Source organism: Megascapheus bottae, chromosome 3 (assembly GCF_031878675.1).
Source record: "Megascapheus bottae isolate mThoBot1 chromosome 3, mThoBot2.hap1, whole genome shotgun sequence".
Classification (NCBI taxonomy): Eukaryota; Metazoa; Chordata; class Mammalia; order Rodentia; family Geomyidae; genus Megascapheus; species Megascapheus bottae.
This window is the reverse complement of record NC_143511.1, coordinates 48,238,823-48,254,455: the sequence shown is the minus strand read 5'-3', so window position 1 is coordinate 48,254,455 and position 15,633 is coordinate 48,238,823. Positions and strand designations below refer to the sequence as shown.

The 15,633-nt window shown below is 40.0% G+C and overlaps 1 protein-coding gene across 2 annotated transcripts in view; it reads left to right on the top strand.

Moving 5' to 3' along the window:
• The window catches only part of Saxo1 (stabilizer of axonemal microtubules 1), an 85,781-nt gene that overhangs the window by 43,169 nt on the left and 26,979 nt on the right, over nt 1–15,633 (top strand). The gene's annotated exons all lie outside the window — the stretch shown is intronic.

The window sequence follows — 15,633 nt, the reverse complement described above, 5'->3', positions numbered from 1 at the left end:
TCTAGTTTTTGAGTGGTTAATTGAAGATAAGAGTCTCATAGGACCTTTTCTGCTCAGGCTGGCTTTGAACCGTGATTCTCAGATCTTAGCCTCCTGAATAGGATTGCAGGCATGAGCCACTGACACCCGGCTCGCAGTGTTGTTTTGATTTGGATTTATCAATGATTACTGATATTGAGCTTTCCTTTGTGTATTTATTTGCCATTTGTTATTTCAAGACTGTTCAATACATATATATAATTTAAATTAATATAATTAATATAATTTAAATTAATTTATCTATTTATATTGAACTTAATTTTTTGAGCTCTTCATATATTCTAATCATTAATCCTTTGGTAAATAGCTGAGAAAAATTTTCTCTAATTCTGTAAGTTGTGTCTTGATTCTGGTTGTTTCCTGTGGCCTTCAGATTATAAAGTGCAAATACAAATACATGTTGGATTTATGTTATATTACTTTGCCAAAAATGTTTGTCAGATTTATATGCATGCATACATGCATACATACATATAGACATACAGACATACATACAGACAGACAGACAGAGGTAGACAGGAAGAAAAGGGATAGGTCTATGTGTGGTTGGGCATGTGTGTGAACCCAGAACTCAGGGTGCTGAAGCAGAAAGATTGTGAATTTTGAGGTCAATCTAGGCTATATAGTAAGACCCTCTCAAAAACAATTAATCAACCAACCAACCAACCAACCGGACGGTTACAGGATAAGATAAAGACCTTCACAGCCTCTAAGGACATAGTTCAATGACATACTTCCTCTGGCTAGACCACACTTTCATCAGGTTTCCCAAATCTCCCAAAACATCACCCTCTGTTGGGGACCAAACCTTCAAACCCCAGGGGGCACAAGCAATAAGACTTGACTTTACAGCTGTCCTTGGTGCTGACAGTAGCGTTATGTCTTCTTTACCTGACTGGAGGGTTTTTTTTTTTTTAATATGAAAGATCAAGGATTCCATCTTTTACCAAGGGTGGAATTCCTGGGTACCTGGGCTGCCAACACCATGCTCTAAATTGGCTTTGACTCCTGTGTGCTAGATGGATTGGAAATGGTTATGGCCCTCATTCACATGGGAAAGAATTAAGGCACAAAGAAGAGGAAAAGAGGGAAAGGTAGGCTAGAAGTAAAGCAGAGTATGAACAGTGAGGAATTGTAGAAGCTGGGGGAAGACATTTGTTGAGAAACTGGACTGATTGGAGGCTCACAGCCTCCCTCGCTCATGGATACACTGTGTCTTTGTAGCTGTTCTGTTCTGTGATAGTCCTTCGCAGGCCTGTACTGGGTGTGTAGCAAGACTCCCAATTCAGGTGTTCAGCCTTCTGGTCTAAGTATGGTTTATTGTGAAGATCAAGGCAATACAGACTAAAAAGTTAGGAGCTGTGTCTGACATACAGTGAGTGCTCAATAAGTGCCAACTGTTCGTATTATCATCCTTGAAGATATAAAAATCTACTGCTGTACAATTTTACTTATGAGCAAAAGGGGACTGTCATGGAGAACACTTTTCAGCAAGTCTAATAGAAATGTATGGGGTTCTCTCTACAATGATTTGAAGTGAGGCAAAAATTCTGAATTGGTGAGAATTTTATTTTTGTCTTTTGTTTACAAGGGTAATCTTATAACCAGAAATCAAAAGTAGAACTAATGCCTATTGTGTGTCTTATTGCATTTTTTTTCTTTTTTTAAACACCTCTGCATTTCCTAGAATGTGGTCGTTATTAGGTCTAGTAAGGAACAGGTTTTAAGTCCGTGAACTTGCTTTAGCAAGTTCTGATTTTAACTAAAACAAGAATAAAAATAGAATTAAACAAAACAGGAAGGACATATTTTAACCACTTTTTATGCAAAAATCTTTGTCAAGCAATAAAGAAAAATGTGATTTTTTTTTTGTTGGTCACAGGGCTTGAACTGGGCCTGGGTGTTGTCCCTGAACTCTTCAGCTCAAGGCTACTACCCTACCCCTGGGCCTGGGCATTGTCCCGGAGCTCTTTAGCTCAAGGCTAGCACCCTACTCTTGAGCCAAGCCCCACTTGCTGTTTTCTAGAGATTAATTGGAAATAAGAGTTTCAGGTCCTTCCTCTAGGATATAGAAACAAAAGCCATATAATGAGTTGTCCTTAATGTACTATGTTATCTCTCATCTCTTCTGCTGTCCCTTGGTTATCTCATATTGTTACAGTATCTCACTTTGTTATCTGATATATTGGCTATATTTGTATTTGGTTATTTGAAACTGGATAGGGAAGGGGGGAAAACAAGATGAGGGGGTGGGGGGGGGGAGGGAAATGGGGACCAAGACATGAGAAAGGGTATCAATGTATGTGAAGTAATGTACCTTCTATCTGGTGAATATAATGTAACCCTTCCATAAATTACAATAAAAAATATATGAAAAAAAGAGTTTCAGGTCCTGGGCTGGCTTTGAACCTTGATCTTCAGATCTCAGCCTCCTGAGTAACTAGGATTACAGGTGTGAGCCATCTCTCTTGGCTAAAACATGACCTTTTGTTATTGCTTATTGGTCAATTAGTACAAAGCTAGATAGTTATTAGGAGATAGGAGGGCAGGTTGTTGCAAACATTTTTTACTAAATGGGGTTTGTACCTTGTTATTTAATTTTCAGAGATAATATGTTGAGAAAGTCCAATTAGAAAGAGATTTCAAAATTTTCCTTTTGAGATACATATGTATATATATATGTCTGAGGAAAAATAGGGAAAATTATTAATGAAATCAGAACCTACTTTGACATATTGAATTATGGATGCACAGCACAGGGAAGTAATTTCATTCCAGCTGCTCAGCTGTGGTAATAATTATTCCTGAAGCCTAGCTTTCTACTTTTTAGTGTGTGAGGTGAGGTGGGTTGTCTTATAATAATGACTTCAGTCCCTAAGAATCAAGTTCTTGTTGAAAAAAATGTACTCAAAGGAATAAATTTAGTGAAATCATTTTACTTTTTCTAAAATCATTCTACTCATTGTTTAGATTATTTTTTTACAATTTTAATGATATTATAAGAGATTTGGTTCAAATTTTTGTGAAGCTCTAGAGAGGAAGGGAGGAACAAATGTAGATTAGCCCTGATATATTGTTTTTGATGAAGGATCCAATAGTTGTTGAAATTTTGGCTATCATTTGATGTTCAGAAGGTTTTCAGAATTGAAACAAGCAGCATTGAAGTATGGGGAATATTCTTTTGTGATGGTAAAGTTGGTAAGTTAAAAAGAGTAGAGAAAACTCCCACTGCTTGAATTAGGTATTGGATTATAGCTTAAAATATTTCCCTCTGTGTGTCCTGCTTTCCTATTTGCTGCTGAGAAAAGTGCTCCTTTCTGTGCTCATCTGGGGGAAATTGCATGTGTTGAGTAGGAGAGCTGGGCTAGATCAAACTGCAAGAGTCCAATGATTCATTCAAAAAAGTCTTCATAACTTACTACATGAGACAGAGCCATGTTTAGAGAAATTGTGACATTGGCATAGAAAATCTGAACATCTTGTATGGCTCCATGTTTGGGGGCTCAATTCAATGGACCTGAAGTTCTTGGTACGTTACTCCAAGTTAGCAAGTCTGAAAACATCCTAAGCATGATAGCATTCCAGAGAAGGATATAGGGAGATTTGAGCACCTTTCTGGAGAAGATGAGATGCAGTTATTCTGCAGTCCTGCCCTTTGGATGTTTGGGCTTCACCCATGTTATTATTGGTCTATTTGCTGAAACTTTAAGCAGAAACTAAGGTCTGTGTCTCCTGTGTGTCCAGATGGGTGTGGATAGGGAAGCAGAAGTGGTGGTTACTGCAGCTGGTCACTGCAGCCTAGGGCTAGTGTTCATTTATCCAGTCCTTTCTCCAAATGTGGAGATGTGGAGGAGTCATCTTTTATGAATTTCAGCTTGGGGGTCATCTGACCTCAAAGTTGACAACTCAGGGTGATCCTAGCCAGTCCTTGAATATCCCCAAAGGGGTGGGAAAGTGTTGCACTTTTCTTGGGTTATTTATGCAAAATGAAGAAAGGGCTCTGTGTGAAGAGAGAAATTATGAAACAAATTAGTACATGTGGAGTGTTTGATGTCAGCTGCCTGGTGGAAATAAACATTGTGTCTAGTGTGACTGTTATCTTTTTATTTTAATTAATTATATGAGACATTTAACATGTTGACACTTGAAGCCAGACATCTGGGGTTTTATGGATAATGGCATTTATCCAACTGTTTTCTCTCCCTCCTTTCCAACTAAGATCTGAGCTTACTGTGTCCCATTCTTTTGTAAGCCACATATTACTAACTCCAAGTTCAGTACTTGTGGTTATAGGAGGCTCTCATATTCTGAGTAATGGGCCTGTCTTCTGTAGGAAGGAATTAGATGAGATGAAAAGAACATAAAGCAGGCATTGATCTGCTTTTGCTACTGCTTGTTGTGTTGTACACATTTCCAACCCCTTTGACCCAGCTTCTTTATCTAGGACATATTTTTGTATGTGTGTGTTGCTCGTAGGGCTTTGAACTCAGAGCTTGGGATTTTTGTTCCAGGCTAGCTCTCTACCACTTGAGTCCCAGTTCCACTTCCAGCTTTTTGGAAGTCTATTGGAGATAGGAGTCTCATGGATATCTGTTGCTCCTCTCTGGGGCAGCAACACAGGAACGGGGAGGGACACACAGGGCCAGCCTGTAGTCCCCCGGGAGCCGAGCGAGATGGTAAGTGTCGAAGACCCAGCCCTCCCCCAATCACCGGGGAAGAAAAAAACCACGCTGAGTCAGAAGCAGTGTTAACCATGGAAGCGCATCAGATCTCTCTGCTGATCTCTGCTGATCTCTGATGCTCTCCTCCTTTATTGCGTCCGACAATTAGTTATATACTGTTAGGGTAGGAGAAGGTGGGCACTGGGAAGCTAGCCAATAGGAAGAGGGCCCCTGTGCTACCACTAAGGGTCTGGGTGGGGCTTTCAGGTAGTGGGCAGGACAGGTGCAGGAAAGCGCGCGAGACTTGAGCTGCTGCGAGACCCGCGAAACTGCGGGGGGTTCAATCGAGTCACGTACACAGCCTTAAGAGAGGTATGCAAAAGACCAAATGCCTGGACAAAGCCCTTTAATTGCAGCTGAGCCAGAATCAGGCCTCAGAGATGGAGGCTAGGCCCCAACAGATATCCTGCTCCATCTGGCTTTGGAGAGTGACACTCAGATCTCAGCCCCCTGAACAATGAGGATCACATGTATGGGTCTATACCAGTGCCCAGCTCTTCTGAGATATTGGTGGTGGTAGTGTCTCTGGGAGTTATAGTGGGGCTGGGATCCTACTTGCTCACCTTCCTTCTTTCTTTCCTTCCTTCCTTCCTTCCTTCCTTCCTTCCTTCCTTCCTTCCTTCCTTCCTTCCTTCCTTCCTTCCTTCTTTTTTTTTTTTTTGCCAGTCCTGGAGCTTGAACACAGGGTCTGGGCACTGTCCTTGGACTTTGGACTTTCTCAAGGCTAACACACTATCACTTGAGCCACAGCACCACTTCTGATTTTGTATATGGTACCAAGGAATCGAACACCAGAGCTCTGTGTATGTTAGGCAAGCACTGTGCCATTAGGCAACATTTCTAGCCCACATGGCCAAATTCTAAAACCCATATATGTTTTACAAATTGTTCATCCATCCAACAATATTTTGCTAAGTGTGTGGGTGTCCCAGGCATTGTGCCTAGTTGGTTATTTAATAAAAAACAAGATACCCTTCCCTAGGCTGACTACAGAACTTGACCAACAAAAGTCTTCTTATCATAGGAATAATGGTGTGATAAGAGTGATCACAAGCTGCTTGACAATCTTCGTAGGGATGAGATGATCCAAGAGAATCTTTGTTTTAAAGTAGGGATTAGAGGGGCTTTAGTTGTTCTTTGTACTGTCTGGAAGACAGCCTTGGAAAGATTTGTTTAGCACAGCTGTTGGGTACTAGATTTCTTGAGCAGAGAGTGAAACTCCAGTCAAGGATTTGAGCTTGCTGTGCTCGGGCTGGGACACTGAGGGGCCATGTGGGAACAAGCTCAGTGCAGCTGACACCAACCCCAGCATGTGAGCAGGGTCAGAGGCTCTGGACTTATCATCAGCTTAAATCAAGAGCCTCTTTTTTTCCCAGGTGGTTGGACTAAAGCCGTATTGACCTCCAGGGAAGCTCTTGCTTAAGCAGCTACATGCTTATATCATGGAGGCCCTGCCTCGTGGGGATTTGTTTTTATATTTTCTTAATGTAGGAAAAATTTAAATTTATGAAAAGAGACGAGTGACAAGAACACCCCCCTCATACACACACACACCCCAGCCCCAATCAGTGTGGGTGTTGGAAGGGTCCAACTTCAGCTGACGAAGGTTTTGCCATATTGGTCCATCCATCAGTCCCAGCTGTTGGGGGGCAGTTTGCCCAGTAATGCATCATTATACTTCTCTAGATAGATAGGTGTTTTCTTATATTACTATGATGCCACAATCATATTGGAAAGTACATTCAAGAATGAAAGGAAAGCTCTCATTTTGTTGTTTTTCCTGTCCTAATGTTTTATTATAAAAAAATTTCAAGCATACAGCAATATCAAAAGCATTTTACTTTTTAAATTAAAAAAAACATCTCAGGCCAGGAGTTTGGCCTAGTGGTAGAGAGCTTGCCTAGCATGCACGAAGACCTGGGTTTGATTCCTCAGTACCATACATATAGAAAAAGCCGGAAATGGTGTTGTGGCTCAGGTGGTAGAGCTCTAGCCTTGAGGGAGCCCAAGGGCAATGCTCGGGCCTTGAGTTCAAGCCAGGTCTGGTATATATATCTTCAAGTAGTTTTACAAAGGGGTTTGAAGTCAACATATCACTCTGTGAGTGATATGCATTTTGGGTATATACTTGTCACTTAGACTCCACCATGAACATTGGCACATTCTTCATTTTTTTATTCCATTATTCATTCATCTACTCATCGTGTGTGAGTGTGTGTGTGTGTGTGTGTGTGTGTGTGTGTGTGTGTGTGTGTATTGTACTGCCTGAACTCAGGGCCTGGGTGCTGTTCCTGAGCAATTTTGCTCAAGGCTAGTGTTCTGTCACTTGAGCAATAGTTCCACTTTAGTTGATCTGTTACTCTTTTTCTAAACTTTTTTTTTTTTTTTGCTCCTTGTTATTGTTGATGGTGGGACTTCAACTCAGTGCCTGGGTGCTGTTCCTCAGCTCTGTCACTTATGGCTAGTACTCAATCATTTGTAGTCACAGCTCCACTTACCATTAAAACATTTTTATTGTTTTGCAAGTCCTGGGGCTTGAACTCAGGGCCTGGGCACTGTCCTTTTACTGTTTCTGCTCAAGGCTACTGCTCTGCCAGTTGAACCACAGTGCCACTTCTAGCTTTTTTTTCCATACAATTTTTATTGTAATTAATAGAAGGGTTACATTATATTTTCCAGATAGAGGGTGCATTACTTCACAAACATTGATACCCTTTCTCATGTCTTGGTCCCCATTTCCCTCCCCCCACCTCTGCCCCACATCTTTTTTTAATATTTTTTATTGTAATTAATAAAAGGGTTACATGATATTTGCCAGATAGAAGGTGCATTAATTCACATACATTGATACCCTTTCACATGTCTTGGTACCCATTACCCTCCCCCCCACCACCCATCCCCAGTCTTGGTTTTCCCCCCTTCCCTATCAAATTTCAAATAACCAAATACAAATAAATTCAATATATCAGATAACAAAGTGAGATACTGTAACGATATGAGATACCCAAGGGACATCTGCCCCATATCTTGTCTTACTCCCTTCCATATCCAATTTCAAATAACCAAATACGCATATATCCAATATGTCAGATAACAAAGTGAAATACTGTAACAATATGAGATAACCAAGGGACAGCAAAAGAGATGAGAGATAACATAGTACATTAAGGATAACAATCACTCGTTATATGGCTTTTGTTTCTATATCCTGGAGGTCCTTTCATTTAGCGTCATAATGTATGGTCTTATGTATCTAGGTTTTGTTCTATTGTAAATCTCTGCTAGGAGAGCCCAAGGCTCCTACTGATTATGACAAATGAGGGAAACCATTGAGCCTATGTTCCTTTGAGTTTGGCTTACTTCACTTAATATGATTTTTTCTAAGTCTTTCCATTTCCTTACAAATGGGACTATGTCGTTCTTTCTGAGCAGCACAGAATTCCATTGTGTATAAATACCACATCTTGTTGATCCACTCATCAACTGAGGGGCATCTGGGTTGGTTCCATATCTTTGCTATGGTAAATAGTGCTGCAATGAACATCGTTGTGCTAGTGGATTTAGTATGTCCTTTTTTCTGGACAATTGGGTAAATGCCAAGAAGTAGAATTTCTGGGTCATAGGGGAGCTCTATGTTTAGACTTCCAGCTTTTCTGTGTATGTGGTACTAAGGAATGGAACCCAGGGCTTTGTGCATGGTACCCAAGCACACTACCACTAGTGCTACACTATACTCCTGGTGTTCCACTCACCATTTTTTTTTTCTTTTCTGATGGTTGATTGGAAATGAGTCTTTTCTGACTCGGGTGCCTTTGAACCACGATCTTCAGGTCTCAGCCTTCTGAGTAGCTATGACTTATAAGCATGAGAGCTACAGTGCCTGGCTTTCTTGTTTTTTTTTTTTTTGTGTTGTTGTTAGCTTCTCTCCCACACCAATATTTCTTTTTCCCCTTTAAATATGTATAATGTTCTCTAACATTTTTAATTCATTTTTCTCTTCTTGGCAACTCATTCTTATTTTTATGACTTTGTTGTCATTCCAGATGTCTTTTAAATATGTGATTCCTACTAGTCATAAATTTCAACAGTTTGTAGACATTCCTGCCAGGACTTTCTTCCTTCCCTTTATCTGGTGCCCTTGGCAGACATGACTAAACAATCAAGGTGTTTATTTATTTATTTATTTTTTCCAGTATCACAGAACAATGTCTTGTCCTCAGAATACTTTGTAAGCATCACCCTAGGCAGCCTCTGTTGGTTGCATGTGAGTATTATCTACTTGTCATATTTCCACTGGATATATTTTTTCTTTTGCCAGTCCTGGGGCTGAACTCAGGGCTGAGACACTGTACTTGGGCTTTCTCAAGGGTAGTGCTCTACCACTTGAGCCACAGAGCTAGTTCCGACTCTTTTTTTCTGTTTGTGGTACCGAGGAATTGAATCCCCAAGGGCTTTGTGCATTCCATGCGGGCACTCTACTACTAGGCCACACTCTTGGCTCATACTAGGTGTTTTTTTTTTTTTAGGTATCTTGCTCCTGTTGAAGAGTTTTGTTCTGTTTTCTGTTCTTAGAGTCTGGTCTTCTGATGGACTGGTCACCAAAGGCTGTCAATTTATGTACCCTGTTCATTTTACCATGTATAATGTACACTGGACTTTTCTTATTTCCCAGCCTGTTCTACTCCCTTAGATCTGCAGACAAGGTAAAGGGAGGGAGTGCCAGGTGTCTAGTCTCAAGATTGTCATTGAAGGTATAAATGTGTATGTAGGTTCCTTATTGTGCAGTGTATAAAAGCATTCTTATTTGTCCTTTGGCCTTTATGTATATTACAAATAGAAGATAACAAATTTTAGTTAATACATAATTTAGAAGTATATAACCCACTGTAGATTTTAGAATCATTGTAACCTATGAGTATGGATGATGAGTGATGTTTTTTGTTTAGGCAGTACTGGGATTTGAACTCAGAGCCTTGTGTTTTCCAGGAAAACACTAGCAATACCTCTAATCCAAGATCTCGTATTTTTGCCTGAGACTTTCCTGGGGCCCTGATCAGTCCCTATGGCCTCCTGCATAGTTGAATTACCTTGCCTGGATTAATTGGTTGAGATATAATCTTAATAACTCTTGCCAGTTTGGCCTTTTGAACTACAATCCTCCCAAGCTCCACCTTCTGAGTAGCTGTGATTACAGATACATAGCACTACACCCAGCCCTGAGTGATCTGGTGATCCCTGTACCTCTCCTCCCTGCCTCCATCCCCAGACTGACTGAAAACACATTTTCTTCAGTGTTTTCCTCCCTCACTAGCAGCTGTGACAGTTCAAGGGCTTTTCTCTCCTGGGAAAAAGGAAAAGCAGACTGCAAATCCTTTAAGAGGCTCCACTTTGGGTTTTAAATTGGATTATAGTTGGAAGTCAGTGATGTGGGAGGTAATGTGGGCTGTGGGGTGGAAGCTGTGCTGGCCAGCTGTGTGACCTTAGGCAGTGACTCCATGTCTCTGGGTCTCAGCATTGACATCTGCGTGGTAAAGCTGAGGCTGGGGCTGGCTGGTCTCTAGGGTCCTCCAAAATCCAACATTGTATTCTTCACTTCCCTGGCTCTTATGTTACTACTTTCTTTAAGGACAGTCTCTTGTTTGTATAGTAAAGAACACACCAGGGAAAAACCAGAGTTTTCAAGTACAGGTGGAATTGTATCTGTTTCTATTGGAGTATTTTCAGGGTCAGTGGGAAAGGTAAGGTGACTATCTTCAAAGGCTGAGGGCGATTTGAGTGAGGCAGGTCAAAGTTATGCCTATTACCTGACTTCCTTTAGGTTTATCTTAGCATATATATATATAATGTGTATAATATTACATACATATACTATCATACTTTATACATATATGTTGTTATTGCTGGATGTGCACCTTGAACTCAGGTCCTAGGCATCGGCCCTGGGCTCTTTTGTTAAGACTAGTGCTCTACCACTTTGAGCCACAGCTCCTTTTCTGGTTATTTGGTGATTCGTTGGAGATAAGAGTCCTATGGACTTTCCTGCCTGGACTGGCTAAGATCTCAGATCTCAGCCTCCTGAGTAGGATTGCAGGCATGAGCCACTTGTCCTTGGTGTACTGATATTTTAAAAAGCTGGCATTTTACTAAGCTGTACAGCATATTCTGTGAATGAGATTAGAGTCTTTGGACCCTTCTTGTCTCTATCACTTTCTGGCAATGTGACTTTAAACAACATCTCCTAAACCTCAGTTACCACGTTTATTAACTGGGCCTTCCTCCTAGGATTGCTGTGGAGATTAGTTAGGACAATAGATAAACTTCCCATGTGGTTTATAGCAATCGCTCCATAAATGTAGCCTATTAAATTAGAATGCTTGTTTTGGCCCAGGCAAGGCCTTTCACTTCCAGTACCTGATTTAATTCGCACAATCATATTAAGTAGTAAGAATTACTGTCCATATTATTACACAGGAGGAAGTTGGAGTTGAGAAGCGTTAAGTAATTTCTCAACATTGCACAATAGTCAGTGGCAGAGGGAGGTGATTTTCCACCTGTGAAGTGCAGCTGTGCTCTGCTCTCTGCCTTTTCTCCAACCTTCTTCATTACATCCACTAGGGTAGTCTCATTGTTTAGAATGTGAATCCAAGATGGTTATTGATGGACCATTGGTAGTATTATTTTTAGATTTGCTGGGGGAGGGGGTGGTGTTAGTTAATTGGAAATAAGAATCTCATGGACTTTGTGTGGGCTGGCTTCTAACTGCTATTTTCAGATTTTGGCCTTGTGATTAGCTAGGATTATAGGTCAATTTTTAGATTTTAGATTTCACACTAATTTCCACATTGGTTGTCCTGGTTTAGATCCCACCAACAGTGAATAAGGGTTTATTCCATTCTGTCATTTATATCAACATTGTTCTTGATAATGCTCACAAAAATCTTGATTTTAGGCCGGGAACATGGCCTACTGGTAGAGTGCTTGCCTAGCATACAAGAAGCCCTGGGTTCGATTCCCCAGTACCACATACACAGAAAAGTCTTGATTTGATTTTGATTAGCCTTTTATTCATGGCCAAGAATGTTGAACATTTCTTTTTGTTTTTCTTTTTCTAAAAAAATCAGTTGTGGGACAAATCAGAGAAAGGCTGGATAAGTGGGACTGCATTAAACTGCAGAGCTTCTGTATGGCAAAGGACATAGCTAGTAAATTAAATAGGAAGCCTACAGAATGGGAGAAGATCTTCACTAACCATACAACGGACAAAGGCCTCATATCTAAAATATATCAACAGCTCAAAAAATTGAATCACTCCAAAACTAATCTCCAAAGAAACAACCATCCCATTAAAAGATGGGCCAAAGACTTAAAGAGAGTCTCCTCTGAAGAAGGAACAAAAATGGCCTATAGACACATGAAGAAATGCTCGGCATCTCTGGTCATAAAAGAAATGCAAATCAAAACAACTCTAAGATTCCATCTCACTCCAGTGAGAATGGCCAGGATCAAAAAATCTAATAACAACAGATGCTGGAGGGGATGTGGCCAGGAGGGAACGTACTACACTGCTGGTGGGAGTGCAAACTCGTTCAACCACTATGGAAAGCAGCATGGCAGTTCCTCAAAAGACTAAACATAGAACTCCCCTATGACCCAGCAATTCCACTACTTGGCATTTACCCAACCGTCCAGAAACAAGGGCATACTAAATCCACTAGCACAATGATGTTCATTGCAGCACTATTTACCATAGCAAAGATATGGAACCAACCCAGATGTCCCTCAGCTGATGAGTGGATCAACAAGATGTGGTATTTGTCCACAATGGAATTCCATGCTGCTGTCAGAAAGAATGACATCTCCCCATTTGTAAGGAAATAGAAAGACTTAGAAAAAATCATATTAAGTGAAGTAAGCCAAATTCAAAGGAACATAGGCTCAATGGTTTCCCTCATTTGTCATAATCAGTAGAAACCTTGGGCTCTCATAGCAGAGATTTGCAATAGAGCAAAACCTAGATGGTGGTTAATTGGAGAAAAAAAGTCTCACAGCAGCCGGGAGCATGGCCTAGTGGTAGAGTGCTTGCCTAGCATGCACGAAGACCCAGGTTCAATTCCTTGGTACTACATACACAGAAAAAAAAATCCAGAAGTGGTGTTTTAGCTCAAATGATAGAGCACTAGCTTTGAGGAATGCCCAAGGACAGTGCTCAGGCCCTGAGTCCAAGCCCCAGGACTGGCAAAAAAAAAAAAAAACCAAACCAAGTGTCCCAGACTATTGTGCCCAGGCTGGCTTCAAACTGTGGTCTAGATCTCAGTCTTCTGAGTAGCTAGGATTACAGGTGTGAGCCACTGGTGGCTGGCTTAGTACTCTGTAGTTTTGTTTCTGTAATTAAAAACAATTCTCCATTATTGTTTGATAGAATGATGCTGGAAATCACTACCATGAAGTACTTGTTGGGGTTGTTCCTCATGACTGAAGGTACCTCAGCTAATCCGGAAGACTTTTTTGTGGGCACACAAATGAATCATGCACTGTTTATCTAAATTTGACATTTCCAGCAGTTGTCTGTTGTTCAGCTATAAGTAGAATAAATTTATTACCATGCATACAGAATGAAAAAACTTAAATTGGAAATTTAAGATATGATCTATCATTTGATAATTCATATCTGTATCCATTAATCCAATAAATGCTTACTGAATACCAGGTAGGATTTAAGAATAGTGGTGATGTAAAAGAGATGAGAGATAACATAGTACATTAAGGACAACAATCATTCATTATAGGGCTTTTGTTTCTATATCCTGGAGGTCCTTTCAATTAGCTTCATACTATATGGCCTTATGTATCTAGGTTTTGCTCTATTGCAGATCTCTGCTACTAGAGCCCAAGGTTTCTACTGATTATGACAAATGAAGGAAACCATTGAGCCTAAGTTCCTTTGAGTCTGGTTTACTTCACTAATATGATTTTTTCTAAGTCCTTCCATTTCCTTCCAAATGGGGAGATGTCATTCTTTCTGACAGCAGCATAGAATTCCATTGTGTACAAATACCACAACTTGCTGATCCACTCATCAACTGAGGGACATGGGGACAAAGACATGTGAAAGGGTATCAATATATGTGAATTAATGCACCTTCTATCTGGCAAATATCATGTAACCCTTTTATTAATTAAAAAAAAAGAAACGGAAAAAAAAGAGCAGTGGTGATGTAGCAGTGAATAAGGGAAAAGGTTCTTGAGCTTGATGGAAACAAAGAATAGACAAACCCAAGGTAATCTGAGAAAGTCTGTGCATTGGGCAAGGGGTACAGAGAAGGTGGTGGTGATGTATATGTATGTATAGATAATCAGGAGAAAATTTTATCTATTTGTTGTTTTAACTTATCCTTTCATAGCTTTACAATAGAACTTAAATTCAACTTGTCATCTTATAAGTACAGTGCATCTTCACCAGTGTCATCCTTTCATCAATCTCTTCCATCTATTTAAGGATATAGTATTGAAATGAGGACTGGAAGAATATAATAAGATTTTCTATGTGAAAATGGTTTCGCAAAGTCAATGTGATATTTAGTAGACTCAGAAGGAAGTGATTTTTCTCTGTGTAATAATGCCACTTGCATGCAATGGTGATATTTTGAATTGACCCAGGAACTAACTCATTAAGGAAGACAACCAGCCTGGCCCCAGGACAGGGCCTTGAGTCAATACTAAGCTCTTAATTGATGGCTTGCTGGGAGGCCTTAGTACAGGGAGGGACATTGTGACCAGGTTTATGTATGATTTTATGATTTTGATTAACCAATTGTATCTACAGATTCTTTTTTTAATTAAAGAATTTATTAACATTGATTTTTACATCATATTTCAAATGACAAGTTTAACAAACAAGTGTTCAAGAAGGGAATCTCTATATACAATCACTGGGACTTAGTTTTTAGAACTTAATCCAAATTCGGCTTAGGGTTTGTATGTCATAGAAACATATTAATTTATGAAATAAAACATTATGTCTATAGAGTCATAGGTTTTTATATCTATATAGTTATGTTTATATTTCCATTACCATGTCCATAGCATTGGGTATGGAAAATATTGAGTCCTCGCTCTTGTACACTTTAGATTTAATAGCCACATATTAAGGATACCATGCGCCTTTTGTTCCTTAGGTCTTCACTTGTCTCACTCAACATGATTTGCTCTAGATTCATCCACTTCCCTGCGAATGCCATTATTTTATCTTGTCTGTTGGCTATGTAGAATTCCATTGTATATATATACACACCACATTTTCTGTATCCATTCATCTGCAGTAGGGCATCTGGATTGTTTCCATCGCCTGGCTCCAGATTCTTTTTTATTTTTTTTTCTGCCTATCTTGGGTCTTGAACTCAGGGACTGAGCACTGTCCTTGGGCTTTCTCAGGCTAGAGCTCTACTATTTGAGCCACAGCACCATTTCTGGCTTTTTCTTGTATGTGGTGCTGAGGAATTGCCTGGCTTCATACCTAGAGGCAAGTACCCCACATATATTTTTTTTTAATTGTTGTTGTTTAATTTTGGTTCTGGTCCTGAGGTTCTAATTCAGGCCTGGGCACTGTCCGTCAGCTTTTTCACTCAAGGCTAGTGTTCTCCCACTTGAGCCACTGCTTAGCTTCCTGATTTTCAGTGGTTTGGTGATGATTTTTATGAATTTTCTTGCTTGGGTTGGCTTCAAACTGTGATATTCAGATCTCAACCTACTAAGTAGGTAGGATTATAGGAGTGTGTCACTGGTACCTGGCTAGACTATCTTGTAAGTTCTAGCCCCTTCATATGGTTTATTAGAGAAAAAGAAGAGTTACATTTTATTATTATTTTTAATGCTA